At 46.7% G+C, this 15,067-nt stretch overlaps 1 protein-coding gene and 1 pseudogene across 1 annotated transcript in view; one reads left to right on the top strand and one right to left on the bottom strand.

Moving 5' to 3' along the window:
- Positions 1-15,067, top strand: part of UNC93A (unc-93 homolog A) — a 261,105-nt gene that overhangs the window by 97,032 nt on the left and 149,006 nt on the right. The window lies entirely within an intron of this gene.
- Positions 7,000-7,165, bottom strand: LOC146817885 (U2 spliceosomal RNA; annotated as a pseudogene).

Here is a 15,067-nt window from a genome sequence, read left to right as displayed (position 1 = left end):
CATCACAAGGCCCTGATTACCTGAACAGATATGAAGTGGCCATGTGGTGGCAGCAGTGCTTTGAATCCTTCTCTCAACAAAAGCATTTGCAGGCCAAAGCATCCTGCACTTCAAAATGACAGTTCTGATGTGTAATCATAGTTTTCCAAGTGTGGTGCATTCCCACAAAGAGTTTGTTCACAGAAAGTATGTTCAGTGCCAATCAAATTGGGCGGCATGCCATAATCCAAAAACCAGGAAGAGCCCATTACAAAGGTGATGTATTGTGCATACCAAGTTCAACGAGCAACTGAGTCTGAGCTAGAGAGGGCCAGCCCAGCATGCTTTGAGCATGGAACTTTAGGTGTGCTGACACTTTGGACAGTGTCAAGCATTGCTCATGAAATAGCACACTGTGATTAGGCTATTGAGAAGGAAGGTTGTCTCTCCAAACTATGGGTAATCATGGGGGAAGATCTAGAATCCCACTGGCCTTGCTTACATTGGACAAGCATCAAAGAGGGCATGCAAAATGGTTTGTGTCAACTTTAGCTTCCTCTGCTTCAATGATGTGAAGGTTGTTCTAAAAATGCTACTGGGGCCATTTCAAATAACGTTACCCTTTGTTCATCAGGCAGGAAGCATATCTCGCCCCGATAAGTAAGGGACAGAAGAAACAAGAGGAACTGGATTGGCAGAGAAGCTAAAAGGCCACAGGCAACGGACAGGCACGGCATAGAGGAGCAGCAAAAGTCATTCATCAGTGCACTGTGCATACATCGCTTCTGGCCACAATTGTAGAGAAAGCAGCTGCAGAAAAATAAGTGCAGCTCTCCCTAAGCACACTGATACACCTAAAGCATGAATGGAACAGACACACCCTAGTGAACAAGCATATGTCTTGAAAGGCATTTTTGTTTCTCCTCTTGTCAGGAATCTGTGTCTGGTTCAGAAACATTCAATCTTCACCTTCCACCAAGACCTATTTGTTCGTAAGTCGTAGGTAACAAACTTGACAACAAGTGCACAAGCTATCTGTTTGACCTTTTAACTGTTAAAGAAAAAGGTCACATTAGTCAAAAACATTACATTACATCACTTTACATTCACTACACCTGTCTTCACCTGCATTCCCCTCTCCCCGATTGCCAACCGGTTACAGGGTTAAAGGAAAAAAAAGGACAAAGAAGTTAGTGGCCCTTCCGCCCCTCCCTCCCCCGGTGTAAGGGTACAATGGGACCCCTTTGGGTCCTCAAGTGTCATCATCTGATCCATCCAGTGCCGCATAGTCCCCCAGGAGACTGTGGATCATCTTCCAACAGACCAGGCTTGATTTCTCCTTCTTCCATACTAACAGGCAGTTTGTGGAAAATAGAAGAACATATTTAAAGCAGCACTGGAGCCTCCAGCAGCCCTGAAGGTCTCATAGTGCATGTGTCCCTGGGAGCAGATCATACATTACCGAATCCGCGGTGATGCATGATGTTGGTATGCAGGCCCTAAGCTCCATGCCTAGGGCCTACAGCAGGTCCTGCATGTAAGTTCATTCCCAGAAGACATGGTAGGACATCTCCTCTGCGGTGCACCCTCTTCAGCAGGACTTGTATCAGTAGTGCCCTCTTGCATGCATGAAGGCTTTCACTGGCAGACCTCCAGGCGATGTCCTTGTGGTAGTTGGTTAGGTGCTTGGAGGCGACGTTCTCCCACACATGGTCTGCTGTGGCAGTAGGGAGGGCAATGATCGGTTCGCTGATGTCCCTTGCTTGTATCTGGTGTTGGCCAATCTTCGGAGTCCACAAGTTCGGGCGGAAGCATCCAGACCAAATTAGTTGACGAACCTATCCCGTTCTATGTAGAATCAAGGGGTATCCCAGTTGTAGGGGATGGCACTCACTCACTCTGCCTATCTGAGGCACCTCCACGTTGGCAACAGAAAGAAGTGTGCCATCAGAAAGCCAGCTTGGCTTTCAACTTCTGTTCTCAGGGTGCTCCTCACGCAGGTACACACAAAATGGTGGCGATGCCCTTGCCTCCCTCGTTGTGGGTCTTGAACATCACCTCCCTCTTCACTCTGTAGTTCCAGATGAAGTAGAAGATCATTCTCGTAATGGCCATGGCCATTCGAGGCTGCACTGGCCACACTTGAGCAACATAATGGAGCACTGACAGGGCCTCGTTCCGCAGGACCAAAGACTTCCCTTGCATTGTCAACCTCCGGAGGCTCCAGAGTCCCAGCTTCTGCTTTGGGTTTGCCAGTCTCTCTTCAAATATCTTCTCCACCACACCTTCTCTGCTTCCCATACTCGAAGGATCTTCAGGAAGTCCTGCCTGATGGGGCATGGCAGTGCAGCTCGGATGGGGATCCAGTGGCTGGAGAGTAGGGTTTCCGACTTGTCGCTGTTGATCTTTGCTCCTTACTCATTTCCAAACTTGATACAAGTCCTCTCTAGTTCTTTCACATAGTGCCCATCCATGCATAAGGCAGAGACGGCGTCCATGTAGAGGGAGCACTTAATTCACCCTTCCCGTTGCTTCCCGGTCCTGTCACTCTTCTGATGTTCCTGTTCTGTCTGATGCATTCGGTGAGGAGCTCTATACCACAGATGAACCGAAGAGGTGAGAGTGGACAGCATTGCCTAACACCCAACAGGTCGAGGAAGGGGTCAATTTTCCATCCATTAACCAATGCCGTGCTAGAGATATCTCTATACATTGTGGTCTCCACATCTCAAAAAAAGTTTCCCAGTCCCAGCGCTCTGAGTTTCTGGCCCATGAACTCATGGGATAACGGTTGAATGCACTTTCCTGGTTCAGGCTGACCAAGGCCGTCTGAGCTTTGCTTCTCTTGATGTACTCATTCATGTCCCAGACTAGGGTAAGACTGTCTGCGATTTGCAGACCCTGTATCCCAGAAGACTGGTCTGGGTGAACTATATTCGTTATCACCTTTAGGCGGGTTGTCATTACCTTCGCTAGGATGTTGTAGTCCACATTGAGGAGTGATATGGGCCTTCAGTTCTTGGGATCCTCTCTCTCTCCCTTCTGTTTGTACAAAAGTGTAATTTTGCCTTCGTGCACGGACTGCGGCATATTACTCTTGCTCACCATTTCCTCATAGAGGTCCAGCTAATCGGCCCAATCAGGTCCCACAGTTTGACATAAAGTTCCACTGGGAGACCATCATTTCCAGTTGTCTGGCGTCTCTTGGAGGTCGTAGCAGCCAAGTGCAGCTCTTCCAGGGTAAAGGGTGCATTCAGGCCCTCTCTCTCTTCCGGATCCAGTGTTTTTGAGAAGCCCTCCAGGAAACTCTCCACCTGGTATCTCTCTGACGACAATCAGTGAGTAAAGGTTGCCATAAAAGTCAGCCACGACTCTCATGACGTGCTGTTTCCCACTTTGGAGGTTGCCCTACAAATCCCAAAGCTCTACCAGCGGTGTGTGGGTAGAGTGAAGTTTCTTGAAGAAGAACGAGTTCTTCTCGAAGTTTTTGGTTCTTATCCAGAAGATGATTTTCTTGGATTCTTCCTTGATGTGCTCTGTGAGCCCTTTTGATGTTTCCTCCAGTTTGTCATCCACGTCCCATCCCCTGAGCTCAAGTTCCTACAGTTGCTGCAGTTTGCTTTGCAGACTCCTGATCTCACTTTTCCCATGCAGCTGCTCTGCTTGCATCCTGGAAGAAGCTCGGGAATCTGTCCTTCACTGATTCCTGCCACTCGATGGCGGAGTGAAAGAGGTCCCTCTTGTCCCTCCACTCTACATACTCGACTCTGAGGTTCACCACTAACTCCTTGTTTTCCAGCAAAAAAGCAGTTCAGATTTCACAATCCTGGGCCAACAGAGAACTTCCCTGTAAGTTTCCCTTCGAAACTGACTGCTCTATGGTCAGAGCAGTGGGCAGCGACCATGACGTTTTGCTCAGGCTTTCTTTGGGGAGTTGAATAGGAAGTTGATCCGTGAACTCACAGATCTATCCATCCAACTCCAGGAAAAATTCCTGGCGTTCACCCAATGCTTCCAATGACACCCCACAGGACGCCTCACCTATCATCTCCACCAATAGCCTGGACTTCCCTTTCATCCCGCAGAGTCTGACCCAGTGCATCCATCCATCTCTACTATGCAATTGAAATCCCCATCCATCAGGATGGTCCTGGAGGTCACAAGCTGCATCCTGAGCACCCCGAACATCTCAAGCCACTAATTTTTCTCCAGGAGGGCATAGACTTTGATGAGCCTAAGATGCTCACCAGACCACAAGCCATCCACGACTAGCACTCTGCTGTTGACCTGCTCAGTAACCCTGTGGTTGGTAAATTTCCTCCCCTTGATCAGAACGGCCACTCCAGATGATTTGTAGTCGCTCCCTCCGGTCCAAAAAGATGGCCCATGCGTCCACTGCAGCTCAAGCTGGCTGTACGACTGGGCATACCGAATCCCACATTCTTGCAGAAAGCAGATATCTCAGTTCTGGGCAGCTAGGAAGTGGGGTGCACCCACCCGTCTGACCTGATCCTTCACAGTCCTGATGTTTAGGGTGAACAATGATATAGCCATTGCCCCAGCGCTAGCTGTCAGTGTCTGGGTAAAAATTACTACTGGGAACGAGGGCCCTGCGCTGCTTTACTGAGGGTGCTGAGCTGCCTGCTGGTCCTTGCTTCCCTTTTCTTTGTCTTCATCGCTGTCCACAATTAGCATCTCTACTTCATCTTCTGGGACGGAAGTCCACTGAGCCTCTTTCGCCTCTGGGGTTCTGGTTGCCTCTATCATGGCCAGTTGCTGGTTTAGTTCCTGGAGTGCTGATTTCATGGCCAGGTTCTGGTCTTTCAGGTTGCCCCCGTGTCTGCTACATCCTTGTCAGAGTTGACAATGAAGTAGTCTCCTTTCTGTTGCTCAGCTTGGAGGTGATGAGCTCCTTGCTGGTGTAGAAGTCCTCCTTTCTTTGCCGTGGCCTTTTCCTGCATGCTCGTGTGGGCCCTTGGTCCATCTCTTGGCCCTCATCGTCTCCTTCCATCTCCTCTTCCTGCTTGGCTTCGGGCTGGGAGGTTTCCTGTGGGGGTGCATGATGTCCCTTGGCTTTTGCCAGTTGACTCCCTTTCTTCTCTTTCCTGCACTTCTCTTGCAGCCCCCGGGATTTTATTCGGCTCCACTCTTCCTCTATTCCGTTCTCATCGCGGCTACTGTCTTCTTTCTTTGGTTGTTGCCTCTTCTTCTTCACCTTGGCGGAAGTCTTGTGATGCGTCCTGTAATCCCCAGGGTGGGGGTCTCCCGATGCATCTGCAGTCTCAGTCTGTGACGCTGGGTCCTCCACTGTAGCTGGTTCCACCTTGGGATCTGATGTGGTCTGTGTCTTCTCCAAGCAGGGGCCTTGGGGGTGATTGGTCCATAGGGGACCGGTCTTTCGGAGTGGCGCTCCTGGTTGGCTCTGGATGCTTCTGGGCTTCTTCCTTTGAAGCCTTAAGGAGGGCATTCACCTTGGCAACAGGGTACAGTTCCTGTCTGGTGGTCTTTGAGGCTGGGGTTCCCACTGCTGCCACTGTGTTAGTCTTTGGTCTGTCGGACTTGGGGCATCAGTAGCAGGTGTGGCCATAATCTCTGCAGAAGTTGCACATCGTCTTGTCAGTGCATCTGCTCGTCTCCTGTCCGGTCGCATTGCAGATCCTGCAGAACTTCTCTGGACAGTCTCCTTTATGTCACACAGCTAGGCACTTCCTGCAGGTGAAGAGCTGTTCTGTATATCAGATCTTGCCCTTGTTGGCTCCTAGGCAGAAGCTCGCTGGTGGATGCGTCAGTCCGTCCCTCACTGCTGGGTCTTTGTGGTGGTTGATGATCGCCTGCCAGGTCATGCTCCATATACCTCTGCTGTCTCTGGAGAAGTGATGCAATATCCCGGTCTGGGATGTGGGGGTTTGTAATCTCCACCATTGTCCTCTTCTCTGTTGATGCTAGCTCCCATCCTGCTGTTACGTTGAAGGTGATGTACAGCTTTTCCTCTTTCTTCCCTTGAGATGACTCTAGTACTTCCTGTAGAGGGCTTGGGTGACGAAGTTCAAGAGGAAAATCCATCCTGATGCTGAAGCTTGGCAGCTCAGCACCTCCATTTCTGGGATCCAGACTGTCTTGATGGCCTTGTTAAGGAACAGGTCTCTAGCTAGCTTTGGTCCCGTTTTATCTTTAACCTCCCACCGCATGACCTGGGTGTGCCTGCGAGTGAGGTTGAACCCATTGAAGGGTTCTGGGGCGGTCCCCTGTCTGGTCTCTCCTCACTCTTCCCCTTGCCCCTGGTTTGGCAGTGGTGGTGATTTCAGATCTCCCATGTTTTTGCTCTGGTTACTTCTTGTCACCTGCCTTCTCAGCGCTGATGCTCTCTCGTGGGGGGTTCAACTTATTTGCCTCCTTGCTTCTCTCCCCTGGGGGTTGGGTTTGGGCTTTGGGGTGTCCACTGGGGGGATGCCTTTAGCAATGGTCTCTGAGACGCCAGTGTCAATGTCTTCAGTGGTGGTTGTCATAGGTGCTACCAGTTGACTGCTAGGTTTTCTCTGGGATGACCTTGGGATTACCAGTATGCTTGTGGTTGTCACCTGTCCTGTAATGTCAAGAAGTCAGCAATTGCTTGCTGTGCACAAAACACTGGCAAACACTCCCAAGAGCTATGGTGAGGGTTATAGGTGTTTACCACCTAAGCATAGCTTCCCTCGCCAGAGGTCTGGGTGCTGGCAGGTATGTGGAGGATGTTAGGAGGGTTGTTAAGCCTCCAGTATCAGACCACCCAAACATCAGGAAATATAGAGGAGTTATTTACAAACCCCTTATACTGCCAGTACGTCACTTTGTCCCATGTTAAAAGTGATGCACCAGTGGCCTAAGCGGCTTGCAAATAAGCCCCAGAGTGAGTAGGGAGCGCAATGTGTCCAAGCTCTAGGAGCTGACCACACGGTCCTTGGGGTGTCTACTTTGTGCTTCTACTGGGCAAACTGGCGCCAGCACGCTAAAGTCCTTCCTCCTGCTCCTTAAGAGTCAGGTAGACCTTTATCTGCAAATAGGCATAAATTTGCAGATACTATGCACATTTATTTTGCTCAAAGTCAAAATCGTAGATATGGTAAAAATCTGAATTACTCCCACTTAACAGTGGTTTCAATCTGAACAAATACTACACTTAATCTTAGCCAAAAGGCAGAGAAGCGAAAGGCATTTACAACAACCAATGGCTGTAATGTGGGTTGATCAGCATGGAAATGCCACTTATGAAAAATAATGCCTAATGGAGGCTGAACTATTGCCATCCTGTAAACGTATGCTATAAGGGGGCATATGTACAATGAAATGTCGGAGCGTGGAGCTGGGCCAAATTTGGCAGTGCTGCGCTCTGACATCTCCAAAATGCAGGGATGCGCCGTATTTACAACAATATGACATGCCCCCTGTGTTTTCCCTAGTGCTGGTGCTAAATTTAGATGCCTAGCTCCAGCGCAGGCACCCTTGCACCATAGTGTAAGGGTGCCTGCATTGCAGGAATTATTGTTTATGTGCAGGAAGGTGTCCCTGCTTGCACATAAACAAACAATAATGGTGATTTGTTACTTGTATGTGTGCTGCAGAATGAAAATGTAGCATTAATTTGTTATTAAATGTAATGCGATTACTTTCAATTAATGCTATACACCACTTTTAATAATTATTAACATAATAAAAAACTTGTTTGGATTAATGTGGAAATCTTTCAAGTTCAGAAAAATATTGTTTATTTAATTTAAATGTTTAAATGAGATAAAGGTTTAATTCAAAATTGAGTTAATAGTGCTGTCACATTTTTTATTTTGTTCTACATTTATAATAAATATATAAAATTAATTTTCATTAATATTTAACATAAAATATCTTTACTAATTTATTATAAAGTTTAATAAACTTTTGTAATTTTCCTTATACCCTACCATCTGGAGAACTCCACCTCAGCTGTGGTGTCTCCATATTGTAAAGCACAGGAAAAAGTGAAAAAGTTTATTTAACAAAAGAAAATTGTAAAAATATTTTTGTATTAAATATTATGTCATTGAGCACACATCACCCTCATTTTGATCCTGGAAATTTGACAGGAATGGAATAATGTTCTAATACCATATCCATGTTGTAAGAAGTATATATATCAAGTGAAAGATGTTTGAATGATTTGGATCCTCCCACTAACAAATTCTGAATATTAAATCCAAGCGCTGCATTTTTAGAACCTTAGGATTTTCAGTGCATTTCGACCTTGCAGCTGCCAATATCCTTTAAGAGACTCTGACCACATATTCTTGATTACAGGTGCAGGAAACCTTTCTGACTATGGTTTCTAAGGTTACTAGGAGTCACCATATCTAGAGAAGTTTAATTTGTCATATTTAATTAATAATGTGGAATTTAATGTTGATGGTCTTTGAAATCGTTTTCTGCTTATAAATGGTATTAATAATACATTGTGGTTCACTCGTTTGGAAGAGGCTAATGGTCCTGAATTAGCTGTAAACATTTAAAACCTGATTTAGAGTTTGACAGATGAGTACTCTGTCACACAAGTTCATTATATCCTAATGCAGTTGTAATTAGGTGGACGGGATATCCATCACGTCAGCTAACCTGTAAATCAGGCCCTTAGCTAGGTTCTAGTACTTGGGGTGCAATTAAGAGGAGATTGATACGGATATATCCACACAAAAAACTGTACATGTATTGCTACCTCCTGTCAGTGGGATGATCATCAAGTTTGAGCTTGCCAAATGGGGGATAAATATTGCTAGCTGTAACACCTCTGGCTTCATCATCCTCTCCACCAAAATGCAGAGCGAACTCTTGTTCAAGTAATAACAGATCCTCACCATCTACAGGCGCTGATCTCCCACCATCTATGACAGATTTACATCCTCAAAAGGCCGCTGCAGATATAGTGGCACACTTTCATGGGAAAGTAAGTACAGTATCTTTAACGTAAAATATATCCCAGCGTGTTAGGTAAATCAGATATCTGGGCACCCGAAATGGAACCCTACTTTCAGGTACATCTTTTTCAGTGCCTACTTTTACGTGACAATATTCTGCCAGAAAAGGCTGCTATTGGCAGATTTTCCATTGGAGATTTCTCAGCCAGTGGGCTCTTCTCAAGACAGAATCCATCACTGTGGCAGAGAAATTGTTGACATTGCAGCAAAGAACACTTAATGAGGTACATTTTCCTCCAGTCTTTTGGCTGGGACAGAATATTTGCTACAATAGTGAATGGATTTACTACAATCAAAACTGTAAATTAGGGCCTTGTTGTCTGGGACAGTAAGTACGTTTATTTGCATGATTAATTAAAACCGTTGCAACAACGTTCATGATAAAGAGTAAGTAAAACAAGGTTAAGAATAGAAGAGTAAACTGTGACCCATTAAAACATGTTTCCCAACATGCATTGCTTGCTAATAATAAAAGTTTTTATTTTTTTTATTTTACAGCGGCCAGTGTATGTAAACTGCCATACTGTTTCCCTATGTGCAACATTAGGGACTTCACCCAATGTTTTAAAACGTAGTAAAATTGAAATAGCTGTCTCATGAATCGACTAACTGAGTTAGTCACTAAGGGCCAATTGTACGGCTATTGGAAATTGAGACTTGCAAATTAAGCCAAATTGCAAGTCATAATTTGCGAGACGCAATTTCCAATGTACAACAGTGTCTGAGACACTGTTTGCGATTCCTAATTGGGTCGCAAATTGCATGCCTCACGAATATTAAGGAGGCTATCGCAATTTGTGACCCCATTGGGAATTGCGGGCACTCCCACAGATGGTGGCCTGCTGGGGTCAGCAGACCTTCATATCTGGGACTGCTTTTAAATAAAGCAGTTTTTAGGTCTCGGCTGGCGAGATTTTATGTTTTTGGGTAGCTTTCACTAGCGGGGTTTAAGCCCGCCCCTCTTTTCCATTGGCTGGCATCACCGTTTATGCTAAACGGTGTCCAGCCATTGGAAAAGAGCTTCCAGTGACGTACACTTTTCTCTTTTAGAGCCGTCCCAGTTGGACTGGCTCGTCTGACTTCCTGCTGGCGTAAAAGGTTTCTTATCTTCTTTATGGGCGAAACAGATGGCCCCATAAAGAAGATAATAAACCTTTTACGCCAGCAGGCCAGTCCGTCCAAGTGGGACGGCTCCAAAAGAGAAAAATCTCTGTCGAGGACAGGCACGCGCAGCAAACTCCACCCTGGGCGTCCTCGTCGACTTTCACCCCGGTCATTCGGAAATTGCGGTGCAGTGAGGCGCGAAAGCCCACGGCTCCACTTTTTCTTTTTTGCGCATTTGGTTCTCACCCACTGAGTCTGCAAAAGTCATTTCTCTGTAACCTATCCTGTGTAAACATCCTTGGCCAGGCTTGGCTCCACTACCTACTGACATATGTTGCTGCGGGGGATTATTTCCTTGTGACTGAGATACCGACTAACCAGAATAAAATCCGATAATGCTGAACAAGTGAATAAAGTGTCTAATCAAGAAAAACAAAAGTACACTGATCAGAAACACTTGCAAAGAGGACAAAGAAACCGAACCAGAAGTACAAGTCACCGGTATGGACATTTGTGGAACTTCCTGATTTACAAGAAGAAGCGGATAGCCGAGAAAGTCTAAGTGTGACTGTGCAGAAAGTGGAGGAAGGAGAAGAAGATTTGGAAATCCTGAGAGTTATCTTGTCTGACACCAGAGAAGAAACGGATGATCAGGAAATTCTGAACAAAGACTGTGAACCTAAAGACAAAGACGATTCATACATGGACTGAGTGGCAAAGGAAAATCAAAAGGAATTAAAACCCGGACAAGAACCAAGTAGGCAACCAAAGCCTTAGGTTTAGACAAAGGTAAATTGTTGAAGAAAAGAGGCTAAGTCAAAAGACACTGATCATTACCAAAATGGCAGACAATGAAAACAGAAATCCAACATGTGTATTTCTTCAAAGATGGTGTAAAATGTGTTTTTGTTGTACAGGATTACTAATGCTTGTTTGGATCATATTAGCAATAACAATTTCATTTAGAGTAACATTTGAAAATATAGATGAACATTTTTCCAGCCGGGCTTGGCTCCGCTGCATGCTGCCACATGCTGTTGCGGGGCATTATTTCCTTATGACTTTTCCCTCAGCCGGGCTTGGCTCCGCTGTACGCTGTGGTCGGGACTACATCCCCCAGCAATCCCGCTTGCGGCGAGGACGCCGCTGACGCTATCTCCAGGCGCCAGGAGGCGCATAAGGTCCTGTTTGGGGCCGAGGCCCTGGTGCAACCTATCCTGAGTAAACATCCTTGGCCGGGCTTGGCTCCGCTACCTACTGACATATGCTGCTGCGGGGGTTTATTTCCTTGTGACTCTTTTTCCAGCCGGGCTTGGCTCCGCTGCATGCTGCCACATGCTGTTGTGGGGGATTATTTCCTTGTGACTTTTCCCTCAGCCGGGCTTGGCTCCGCTGTACGCTGTGGTCGGGACTACATCCCCCAGCAATCCCGCTTGCGACGAGGACGCCGCTGACGCTATCTCCAGGTGCCAGGAGGTGCATAAGGGCCTGTTTGGAACCTCGTCCCACGGGACGTGCCGGGAGAGGCCCGGGACAAGGGCGGGCCGTCCTAGGCTGTCAGAGGCCGAAGGAGGCCGGGCTGGGCAACCTTTCTTGGCTGACCGATCGAGGATTGGTCCAGGTTGTTTAATATCAATATTATGGCTCTTCCTTGTTTTAAGTAGGGTGCTTGTACAACTTGTTTCATCTCCCTCTGGGCAACCTTGTTGGTTAAGCTGGTATTGTAATCGAGGGATGTTATAGCGCTTTGCTGCTCTTGATCTGGGGGTTCCTTACTAGTCTCTACTTCGTCTTTACCCGGTCAAAGATTATGGGTAAAACGAAGTCAGCGACTAGCCGTCCTTGCACTTGACAAAATGTAGTCTCTAACACTCCTGTCCCAAGCCTCACAGCCATCGACAAAATGCTGCAAAAAACTATAGGGGTGGTGGCAACTGCAATAGAGAATACTGAGAGACGTCTCTCCCTTTCCCCAAGCTTACTCCCTCCCCCATTACCTGGGAATGTTTCCATTCTTACGGATAACTACCAGGACTCGCTGCTTGCACCCTCATTTGCTGAGCTTCCTTGTGCTCAAGCAAACCCAGCGGCCAGCCCAGTGGTTAGTTCGCCTGATAATATATTATCATCCCACGTTCCTCAAGAAACTCCCAGGACTCAAAAGCCCCGCGGTAGAAATAAGAAAGTAAAGCCACCTAACAAACCTTCTAAAAATCGCTCTGTACCCAGTGTACCTCTAAATCTAGGACCAACTCAACCGTTTGTTTCTTTAGCACCTCCAGTATGGGCTACTCACCTATTAATTGATCTGCAAACCCATTTGGAACAACTCATCACTTCTCAATTTGAAAGCTTGATGAGCAAAATTGATAGAGTTGTTTCTTTAATTAATAATAATAAAAATGCTGGGCATATACTTGCCCCTTCTGGAAGTGAGACTACTCATACGGTCCCTGTGACTACCATGCCTATTCTTCAAGCCACTTGTCCTACTGTATCTAGTTCTAATGATACTGGGGCGCGGATATCAGCTACTACGAACAGCCATTCTCCCACTTTAAGTTCTAATGCACCTGGTCTTCTTCCACCTACCAGATCATCTGTGTCTGTATCCAGCTTGCCCCCTCCCCTCTCTTCTTTTTCTATCTTAGCATCTGGTAAGAGGAGAGTGGACAGTGACTTGATACCTCACTCTATAGGCAGGAATGACCATAGCACTGGGCAACTACCATCATCACTCCTTCCCCAGTTGCCTCCAGAGGCCTCGCCATATGTGGTGGTTTTAACAGGCGTCCCCCCATTGTCTGGTGCACACCAGGAAACTTTTCCCGAGCTGAATAATAAGGTTACTCACTGGTTGAACATCTCTAGACCTTTGCCAAGAGGGGGTCAGGGGGAAATTTTGTTTGTGAGCAGGGTGAGTTGGTTGGGGGTGAATCAAAAAGAAAAGGGAGGTGACTGTGTCATAAGCAACTTCAGGGACCCTAGAGTGGTAAATTACATTCTTGAATGGCAAGGCTCGCCTTCCCAGAGCCCGATTTTACCTCTCCCTCTGGGATATTTTTATCAACGGTCGGTTGGTTTGGGCGGGCCTGCCTTAAGGAATTCTTATTGTGGTTTGCAGACGGATGTTTATAACGTTCCAGTTGCCAACTCTTTTGGCAAACTGGGCAGCGAGGCTTGACTAGTCCCCTGTTTGGAGGTTACAGGCTTAATACATGACGGGGTTGCTGCCACCAAGATGGTGGGGGAGAGTGTAGAGGCTGGTCTTCCCACTGCTTGTTATCTAAACACATCAATGACTTCCTTTGGCTCAAGTATTGGTAATCTTTCCGACGGCGCAGGTTTGGCCTTGGTGACCCACCGAGGTCCCCCTTCACTCATAGGCTCTGAAATTGTACCCCGTGGCTCACTCGGGGATGTTAACTTTGGTTCTCAAATTGGGTCATGGAATGTAGCAGGGTTGGGTACCAAACTCTCTAATCCTGACTGGGAAGCATTGGTGGATGATTATGACCTATGCCTCTTTCAAGAGACTTGGATGGTGACTCCTCCGGTTAGGCTTGGTTTTGCCTCCTACAGTATTCCGGCTGTGCAGGGCCCTAGGGGGCGACCCTCGGGGGGTCTATGAATCAGGGTGGCTACTCACTTGGGGTGTACAGTGAGAGTGATTGACTCCCACTCATTAGAAATTCTTTGTATCATCCTGAAATTTGGGGACGGTACTTCGGTACTGGTAATCAACATCTATTTGTGGCCCACTCCACTACGGTTGGGACTTACCATTCTTAACGCCCTCGATGAACTGTTGACCTTGTTTCCTGCATTGGTCCACAAAGTCATTGGGGACGATTTCAACTGCCACTTCGAACCCCTGGCTGGTATCCCCTCCATTACCTCTGAGGAGGATTCAACCTGGGATATTCAGGGCTGCCTTATGTATTCTGCTAAACGTTTAACACCATTGGCTATTGAGATCAACAAGCTCTTAGTTATCCACTCTCTTCGAGCTTCTAATGGCAGACTTGTACCTGATGCCCCGGGGAAGTATACTTAAATTAGATTGGGCAAAAGCTAAACTATTGATTACATTTTGGTAAATGTGGAGTTTTGGTCCCATCTTAAATCTTTTACCATAGTGGATAGGGCTGATAGTGATCACAATCTTCTCAGATTGGAATTACTGCATTACTTGGGCCCCAAACGAGCTACAGGGACCCCGGACCAGTCTATAGTATCTAATTTAACAGTGGTGGCAGGTGGTCGTCGTATCAGGTGGTCAAAGTTTTTGACTACTCCAGATAAAATCGCTGTACTCTATTCCCATGTGGCCATCCTTCTAGCTGAAGCGTTTGTTCTTATGGAGGGCAGACAGGATCCATTATATTTTCAAGAACTAGAGATCACTCACTCTAAACTCATTACCATGACTGCTAGTTTTTTTTATGTTGCGGCCAACTCTAAGTTGAATGGGGTGAGGAAACAAGTTAACTGGTTCAACTCTAGTTGCAGAGATGCAAAACGGGCACTTATGTGGGAGGTGAAAAGTGGTACCCCGCATAGTATTAGAGGAGCCAGACACTTGTATAAGTCCATAATATCAGAATCTAAAAGGGAGTGGGAGGCTGCCAGGTAGGCTAATATAAAGGACGCCTTGGATAATCATGATTTCAGGACCTTCTGGAACTTAGTTAGGTGTGGTAGACAAGAGGGATCTTCTGCTATAACTCCTGGCATGAGTGAAGAGGTTTGGCTGGCGCACTTCAAGCCTCTTTTTTGTCTCCCGACGAGGGACATTTTAGTTGAGTCAGCACCATTTTTGACTGGTTTATCTCCCCAAGTGTCTAATGAAGTATGGGTGTCTGATCCTCCACTCTGCACCTCTTGTGAAATTCAGGCTGCCTTAAAGAGCCTTTCCCCTGGTAAAGCTCCCGGTTTAGATAGGATCCCTGGGGACTTATTCATAAGCGAACCGTTGGTTTGGGTACCATACCTATTGTTATATT

The sequence above is a fragment of the Triturus cristatus genome, chromosome 6 (genome assembly GCF_964204655.1).
Source record: "Triturus cristatus chromosome 6, aTriCri1.1, whole genome shotgun sequence".
NCBI classification, from domain to species: Eukaryota; Metazoa; Chordata; class Amphibia; order Caudata; family Salamandridae; genus Triturus; species Triturus cristatus.
Note: the sequence above shows the minus strand (reverse complement) of the source record. Positions and strands in the feature narration are given on the sequence as shown.